Here is an 8555-nt window from a genome sequence, read left to right as displayed (position 1 = left end):
CATTGAGTATCCTGGAAGCTGTGTGTCTATGGATGGGTTTTGTTCTGCTCTCTGTCTTGGTCATGTCCTGGGTGCTGGGGAAACTCTTGTTCTCACTTAGACAGGCATGTGGTCCCTGCTCTGTCCATGTCTCCCTACCTGTCTCCTCTATTATTTGATCATGATAGACGTGGAACCAAGGTCACAGCAAAGGTTCCTGCTCCCCCCAGAGTTCACCATGGTAGCTGGTTCTGTGATTTGGCTCCATATATTTATTAGGAAGGGCTTGGCAAACATAAGTTGAAAAAGTAAGGATGAAAATGCTACTTGGTATTGGTAGCCAGCAAGACCTTGCAAGAGGGTCAGTGCTGGGGCAAACCTTGACTTGGGCTCTGAGTAGAAATCTCTATTTCTTCCTATAGCCAGGATTACAGGTAGGAGCCATCCTCACCTGGCTCAAAGGACACACATTTATCCTGTTCCCCTCCTCGATTACTCTATTTCTGTTAAGTCTGCCCAGTAGAACAGCTCCTCCCCACTTCCTCTTCACCTTCCTGAAACCAATAGTCACCTGTCAATCACCTGACTGTGAGTCAGCGAAGGACCCAACACACTCAAGTCACTTCCTAATCCTCTGAGGTCACTTCCTGAACTGTCCTGGTCACAACTCCCTCTGACAGTGAGAGGTTCCCCAGACTCTGAGGTTACTGCTGTATCCACTCTGGTCCTGATCTGTCAAAGTTCCCTTCTCTCTCTTTTTCTTTTTCCTTTTCCTCTGTCTTCTTCATGTGCCTTCATCTCCTGTGGATGGGCACTGTACTTTTTCTACCTGGTCCATGGGTCAGTTTTCCTTTCTGGAGAACCTTACAATTTCTACTTCATTGACATGGATATCTACTCTAATACTTTGAGCCTTCTACTCCCTACATTTCAAAAATGAGAGAAATCCTGGGGGTCTGTGTTGGGTGATAATACATCTATCTGTCTGTCCCTATTGTAAAGGTGATGTACACAGGAATTACCATTATGTAAATCAGCAATGAGTATATTTCTGTTTTTACAATGTTACCCAATTTTTCCCTCCCATCCCTACCCACCAGTTGTATACTTCATTTTTCACATGGTGTCCAGTATCTACCACTGCTGCATTTGTCAGGGTGATTTCCTGAATATAATGATCTCCATTTCCTCCTCTATTCCTGACTCAAATATATAATTGCATTCTCAAGACATTATTGTGTTTGTGTGACTCAATTTACTTTTTCCATTCATGTATTGATTGGAACTGATCCTGGTTCTGCATCTCAGCTTCTAAGTAGTGACATAAGAAACACTCACCATATGTAAACATAGACATAACAAATACCCATACTAGTATGTATGTGTAATGTTCATGTAGTATTATATCTTTTGTCAATAGTGTTATAACATTCCTTTTGGCCACATCCCCACAGCATCTGTAATTATTAATTCTCTTGATCATCAACCAAATTATTTAATACAAATTATTTTATAATAAGCTCTATTTTATGACACTCAAGACCTACTCAGACCATGTGCTAGTTGAACATTTTGTGGTTAGAAACAGTGAAGACAATTTTTGTTCCTCAAATCTTTTTTTATCCAAATGAAAACAATTTTTTTCCTCAATTCTCTTTCTCATGGATTTATTTACTAACTTCCCTCTTCCTTTACATTTGTTATTTCCTTACAGAGTTGGTTTTTTTTTTTGGTCAGTCATGAGGCTGTAATATCTCAGTTGCTATTAATAAATAACAAAAACCTATTGGTAAAGAAAAACCTCAGATATAAGCTGACTACTGGTCAGCCTTTGCTTCTCCATCCTTTGTAAAAACCAAATAACATCTCTCCCAAATTCAAGTTTACCAAGCTGGCAGCATTGCGAAGTCTGTCTACAACCATGAGGCTTAGCACCAGCTACATTTGTTTGCTGTATTAGCGAGGAGTTCATAATAAAAATAATGTTTAATAGTATCAATAGCATTAATAGTATTAGTCATGGTGGCCAAGTCAACATTATGTTTTGCCTATGCTCCTGTGACTCAAGGATATGTTTTGCTATGTTTTGCTTCTGTAACCTTGCTTACTTGCCTCAGTAAGTGGCCTTAAGACCTCCAATTAAAGACCACCACCCAGTGACCCCACTATAGGCAGCCTATTGCAAGTTATTACATATGATATTTACCATAAAGAACAAATAAATTTAAAGGTCATTTAACTATAACCAGTGAAAATGTGCCAAACCTTCATTTCATGGCTAGTCTATGTAACTCTAGGTAATCTACCCCTTAAAAATCCTAGCTTGAGAACTGCTCAGGGCCAGTCACAGATCCCAAGTCTATGTTGAGTCCCTGGCCAGTCACCTAGCCACTTCCCCAATAAATTCATCTTTTTACATGAGGCTGTCTCTGTGTGGTGGACTCTAGTGGAATATAAAATCCCCACCAAGGGGAATGAGGAATCCCCTCCCCCAAACCCCATAACAGGGCTTGAACTCTAAGCTTGGGGGCTGTTCCTCAGCTCTTCAGCTCAATGAACTTGCTCTCCCACTTGAGCCACAGTGCCACCTTCCCTTATCTGGTGGTTTATTAGAAAGAATAGTCTCATGGACTTTCCTGCCTGGGCTGGCTTTGAACCCCGATGCTCAGGTCTCAGCATCCTGAATAACTAAGATTACAAGCGTGAGTCAATGGATCCTGGCTTCCTTACTGAGTTTAAAAATTGAATTTTCAGTTAACTGTTTGAAACATTTGATCTCAAAATGACATTTTTTTAAATGGGAAACAAAGGAGGAGGAAACAATGATTGATAAGAAATGTACTCATTACCTTGCCCATGTAATTGTAACCCCTCTGTACGGTATTTTCACAATAAAAAATCTAAAGTAATTAAACTTAGACTAACTGGCTGTAAATGAATATTTGCAATTTGGTTTTAAAATAGGGAGAACAGGAGAATCACATGTAGACTGACGTTGCACTGAGTCCAAACTTAACAAACTTGAGGGATCTCAGACCATTTCTTTTTCTGTTTTCAAAATGCATCTAATTGCATCACTTTACACATCACTCTTCTAACTTTCATCAGATAGTATTTGAAGGAAAACAAGTTTTAGGTAAGTTTTAGCAAGTAAAGAATTGAGCAATAGCCAGGCACCTGTGGCTCATGCTTATAATCCTACCTACTCAGGAGGCTGAGATCTGAGGATTGAGGTTCAAAGCCGGCCTGGGTAAGAAACATCCTGAGACTCTAATCTCCAATAAACCACTCAGAAAACCTGAAGTGGTGCTGTGGTTCAACTGGTGGAGTGCTCTCCTTGAGCTTAGGGAAAGCACCTAGGCCCAGAGTTCAAGTCCTCTGACTGACCAAAAAAAAAGCAATTGAGCAATATAATTTAGGTTTTAAATTGAAGTAAATATCTAATCAAAGCCAGGAAAAAATTATGTGTATTTTATTGTAAAATCCTGTACATAGTGTTTAGATTTGCATGAGTAAGGTAATGAGTACAATACCTATCAATCATTGTTACTTCCTCCTTTGTTTTTCACCTACCATTCCTTCCCTCACCACCTGCCAACTTCCCCCCCACTTGCCCCCAACATTGTAAAGTTCATTTTCAACATAGTGTCCTGTAGATATCATCGTCACAATGGGTCAACATGCATCCCCATTTAAGCATTCTGCTACATCCCAATTTAAGTATTCTGCTTATCCCTTCCCCTCCCCAAATTACAAAAATGTGTACACAAGATGCTGAACACTACAGTCAAATACAGTGAAAACAGAGGTTATGCCGTGGGGGAAGAACGTACAAAAGAAACAAAGGAATCACATAGTGCATTATAAGTACATTAAAAACAATAGCAAGAAAGAAAAAAAAACATTTGTGTCCCTGTCTTGGGGTATATTTCACTTCACATCATCTCATATGATCATATGTACATAGCCTTTGAACTTCTCTTCTTGTCCTAGACATGTAGTAGTCATTGCAAACAGGGGAAACCATAGGACGTATGTTTCTTTGGGTCTGGCTTACTTCACAACATAAATTTTGTCCAAATTTTTCCATTTCCTAACAAATGGTACAATGTAATTCTTTCTGATTGAGGCATAGAATTCCATTGTGTATATATATATATACACCACATTTTCTTGGTCCATCCATCTACTTTGGGGATCTGGGGTGGTTCCATATCTTAGCTATGGTGAACTATGTTGAGATAAATATGGTTGTGCTGGTAGCTTTGGTATGACCTTGTTTGTGATCATTTGGGTAAATGGCCAAAAATGGGATTGCTGGATCATAGGGGAGCTCTATGTGGAGTCTTTTGAGGAATCTCCATGCTGCTTTCCAAAGTGGTTGCCCAAGTTCACATGCCCACCAACAGTGTAGAAGGATTTCTTTTTGGCCACATGCCCTCAGCATCTGTTGTTACTAGATTTTCTTGATTATACCATTTCTATCTGGGGTGAGGTGGGATCTCAATGTTTTCTTGATTTGCATTTCTTTTATGGCTGGAGAAGATGTTCATTTCTTCCTGTGTATAATGGCCATTTTTATTTCCTCTTCAGAGAATTCTCTCTTTAAGACCTTAGATTACTTATTAATTGGGCAGTTGTTGATTTGAGGATTTGCTGTGGGGTATTTAATTTTTTGAGTACTAAGTATATTTTAGATATGAGAGCCTTCTCCATTTTATGGCTAGTGAGGATCTTCTCCTAGTCCATGGGCTTTCTGTTGATCTTGCTAGCTATGTCCTTTGCTGAGCTCTGCAGTTTCATACAATGCCATTTGTCCAAACTTTCTTTGATTTGTTGTGTTTCTGGGTGTCTATTAAGAAAATTTTTGCCTGTGCCAAGGAGCTCAAGAGTTTCTTCTATTCCTTCCTGTAATTTTTTCATGATGTCTGCTTTGACTTCAAGGTCTTTGATACATTTGGAGTTGATTCTGGGGCAGGGTGATATATACGGATATAGCTTCAGTTTCCTACTGGTGTTTAACCAATTTGGCCAGTACCATTTACTGAAAAGGCTGTCTTTCTTCCATTTTATTTTTTAGCTATCCTGTCCAAGATTAGGTGGATATAGGTCTGTAGGTTCATTTCTGGGTCTGCATTCCAATTCCATTGGTCCTTAGGTCTGATCTTGTGCCAGTAACAAGCTGTTTTGTCTACTATGGCTTTGTAGTGGAGTTTGAGATTTGGAATTGATATTCCTACAGCTCTGTTCTTTCTACTAAGGATTGTTTTTGATATTCTGGTCTTCTATTGTTCCATCTGAATTTTTGGATTATTTCTTCTCTTTCGTTGAAGAATGAGGTTGGAATATTGATAAGTATGGCATTAAAATTGTAGGTAGCCTTTGGGAGTATTGCCCTTTTCACAATGTTAATCTTCCCAATCCAGGAGCATGGGAGGTTTTTCCACTTGCTTAGTTCCACTTACATTTCCGTTTTCAGGTTTTTAAAGTGTTCCTCATACATGTCATTCACCTCTTTAGTAAACTACTAAGTATTTATATTTTTTGTGGTGTTATTACAAAAGGGAGGTTCCTCAAAGACTCCACATAGAGCTGCCTTATAACCCAGCATTCCCATTTTTGGTCATTTGCCCAAATGATCACAAACAAGATCATACTGGGGCTCCCAGTACAACTATGTTTATTGCAACATTTTTAACCATAGCTAAGAAATAGAACCAACCCAGATGCTCGTAAGTAGAAGAATGGATCAAGAAAATGCAATGGAATTCTATGCCTCCATCAGAAAGAATGACATCGTCCCATTGGTTAGGAAATGGAAAGACTTGGAAAAAATTATATTAAGTGAAGTAAGCCAGGCCCAAAGAAACATAGGTCCCATGCTTTCCCTTATTTGCAATAACTACTACATGTCTAGGACAAGTAGAAAAGGTCAAAAGCAATGTACATATCACCATATAAGATGATGTTAAGCAAAATGGGCCCCAAGATAGGGACACAAATATTTTTTTCTTGCTATTGTTTCTAATGTATTTATAATGTACCATGTGATTTTTTCTTTCTTTGTATGTTCCTCCCCCACGGTATAACCCCTGTTATCACTTATTTGATGTCAGTGCCCTGCATCTTGTATATACATTTCTCAAATTTGAGGAGGGGAGGGAAAATACAAAATGCTTAAATAGGGATACAGGTTGACCCATTGTATCAATGAGATGTCCAAGACACTTTGTTGAAAAAAACTTTACAACTCCAGCGGTGGGGGGGGAGTAGTTTTGGAGGTGGGAGGGATGAGATGATAGGGGAAAAACAGAGGAGGAGGCAACAGTGCTCCATAGGAATTGTATTTATTACATTGTTCATATAACTGTAACCCCTCTGTAAAATATTTTTACAATAAAAAACCTACAAAAAGAGGAGGGGTTGCTTTCCTTATTTCAGTGGCGCTCTTCTTATTATGGCATACAGGAAAGCCATTGATTTCTGAGGGTTAATTTTATATCCTGGTGTTTTGCCAAAGTTTCCAATCAGCTCATGTAATTTGGGAGTGTAGTCCATGGGCTTCTTTAAATACAAGATCATGTCATCTGCAAAGAGGTAGAGTTATACTTCATCTTTCCCAAATTCTATGCCCTTTATATTTGCATCTTGTCTTATTGCCACAGCTAGGCATTCCAATACTAAGTTGAAGACTAGTGGAGAGAGTGGACATCCTTGTCTCATTCCTAAATTTTGAAGAAATAAAGCCAGGAAAATTTAATCATAGGTGCTATTTGTTTTCTTTGTCCCTTAAAGAAAACCACAATGGGAAAAATATGTATGTAGAACAAATTGCACATTATCTATCTGAACCATATCTATAATAAAGTAGAAAATCTGAGCACACACTCCACAATTGTTTTAGCAAAGGAATCTTTGGGAACAAAAAGAAGGAAAATATGAGTTTGAATGGGTTAGTATTGGCAAGAAGTGGCAAAGTAAGAGAAGAAAAATAAGAAAACTGTGAACCTCAAGCCAATATTCTTTCTTTTGATGCTCTCTAAGATCTAACTCCTATCCCTTTGGCTAGTAGAAGCTACCAGTACATTGCCAGATGCACCTGGGAAGGTACCCAGAGATTTCCAGATCACAATATTCCAGTCTGGTTGGTCCATGAGCCGTTCACCACCTGTTAGAGCAGGAGTTCGGCTTCTGCCTCTGGGAGATTCCAGATCCACCCCTATAGGCTAACCAACTAGGGCACAAGGCCTTGTGCTGTGCATCAAGCCATCCCAAGACATGACAAGCAGTGTGTCCTAGATGCCCAGCTCCTGCACATAGATTGGCCCCTCTCAGGAAGCTGGGGCTCAGGATCCTGCTCTGGAAGGGGAAGGATACTCTCAACATCCCCTTGGGAATGGGGCATTGAACATCATCAGGAAGGAGACCTGGGTCTTGACCATGAGGGGCTATACCTGGCTCTGAAATACTGCAGGGTCTTGCCTGTATCTGTGCGTGGGTTCAGCAACACCAACTCACACAGATCCTGAGCAGCAGGCCCAGGGGCCATGGGCAGGACCCATAGTCTATTCCTGCTGTTCTGGCCCTTCTCTCTGTTGGGGTTTCTTACCTGCCCGAGTAAGCTTCTCTTTTTCTACTCACACATATTAGCTTGGTTTTCATTTAATGATTGTGTGACTTTAATATATTGGGTCTCTCTCTCTCTCTCTCTCTCTCTCTCTCTCTCTCTCTCTCTCTCTCTCTCTCTCTCTCTCTCTCTCTCTCTCTCTCTCTCTCTCTCTCTGTATGTCTTTTTCTCTCTCCCATCTTTTTTTTCTCTTCATATCTGCTGAGCCTTTGTCATCATTGGTACTACCCACAGTGGCACTCACAGAACATGGTGAGAAAAGACATAACTTTTATTTTTTTAAAGTTTAAATACAGGATTGACGTTTTTCAGAGTTGGGTGGTGGGAAGAAAGGGAATTAAAAATCAATTTATATTTTCAATATGTTAAATGGGTATGTGTGTGTATGTGTGTGTGTGTGTGTGTGTGTGTGTGTGTGTGTTTGTGAGTGTGTTTGTGTGAGTGTGTGTATCAACCATGGAATTGAGGGCCCCAGCTCCCATTCTTGGCTTTCTTATTCACAAGTATCATTTTACCATTTGAGAAATACCTCTAGTATCATATTTTAACTTGTAAGTTACAGACGGAGTCTCATAAGCTTTTCTGTCCAGGCTAGTTTGCATCTGTGATCCTCAGATCCCAGCTTTCTAAGGGAGCCACTGGTGTCTGACTTAATAAAATATTATGTGCATAATATTTAAATTCATAATGAATTTAATAACAGATTTACACAAGAATGTGTAAATTTAATACATATTACTCAAGGTTTTAGTCAGTATTTTAAAACAGTAACACATTTTCTTTATTGAGATTAAGTAAATACATAAATTTCACAGTATTGTGGCATAGTGATACTTAGCTCAAGTCACTAACACCTTTTTACTTTCAAAATTCATCTTGTCATTGTCTTGATCTACAAAGCTTATGAACTATATAGACTTTAACAATAAATCTGTTTCTTCCAAATTGG

At 39.2% G+C, this 8555-nt stretch overlaps 1 non-coding gene across 1 annotated transcript; it reads right to left on the bottom strand.

Annotated features, from left to right (window-relative positions):
* Nucleotides 1-7794: 7794 nt before the first annotated feature.
* Nucleotides 7795-7880, bottom strand: LOC138814354 (small nucleolar RNA SNORD35). Its single transcript, XR_011367942.1, has one exon. It is a non-coding gene; the product is annotated as a small nucleolar RNA SNORD35 (small nucleolar RNA).
* Nucleotides 7881-8555: the final 675 nt, after the last annotated feature.

This window comes from Dipodomys merriami, unplaced genomic scaffold (assembly GCF_024711535.1).
Source record: "Dipodomys merriami isolate MVZ:Mamm:240054 unplaced genomic scaffold, mDipMer1.0.p SCAF_6, whole genome shotgun sequence".
Taxonomy (NCBI): Eukaryota; Metazoa; Chordata; class Mammalia; order Rodentia; family Heteromyidae; genus Dipodomys; species Dipodomys merriami.
The sequence above is the reverse complement of the archived record's forward strand: the minus strand, read 5'-3'. Positions and strand labels throughout refer to the sequence as shown.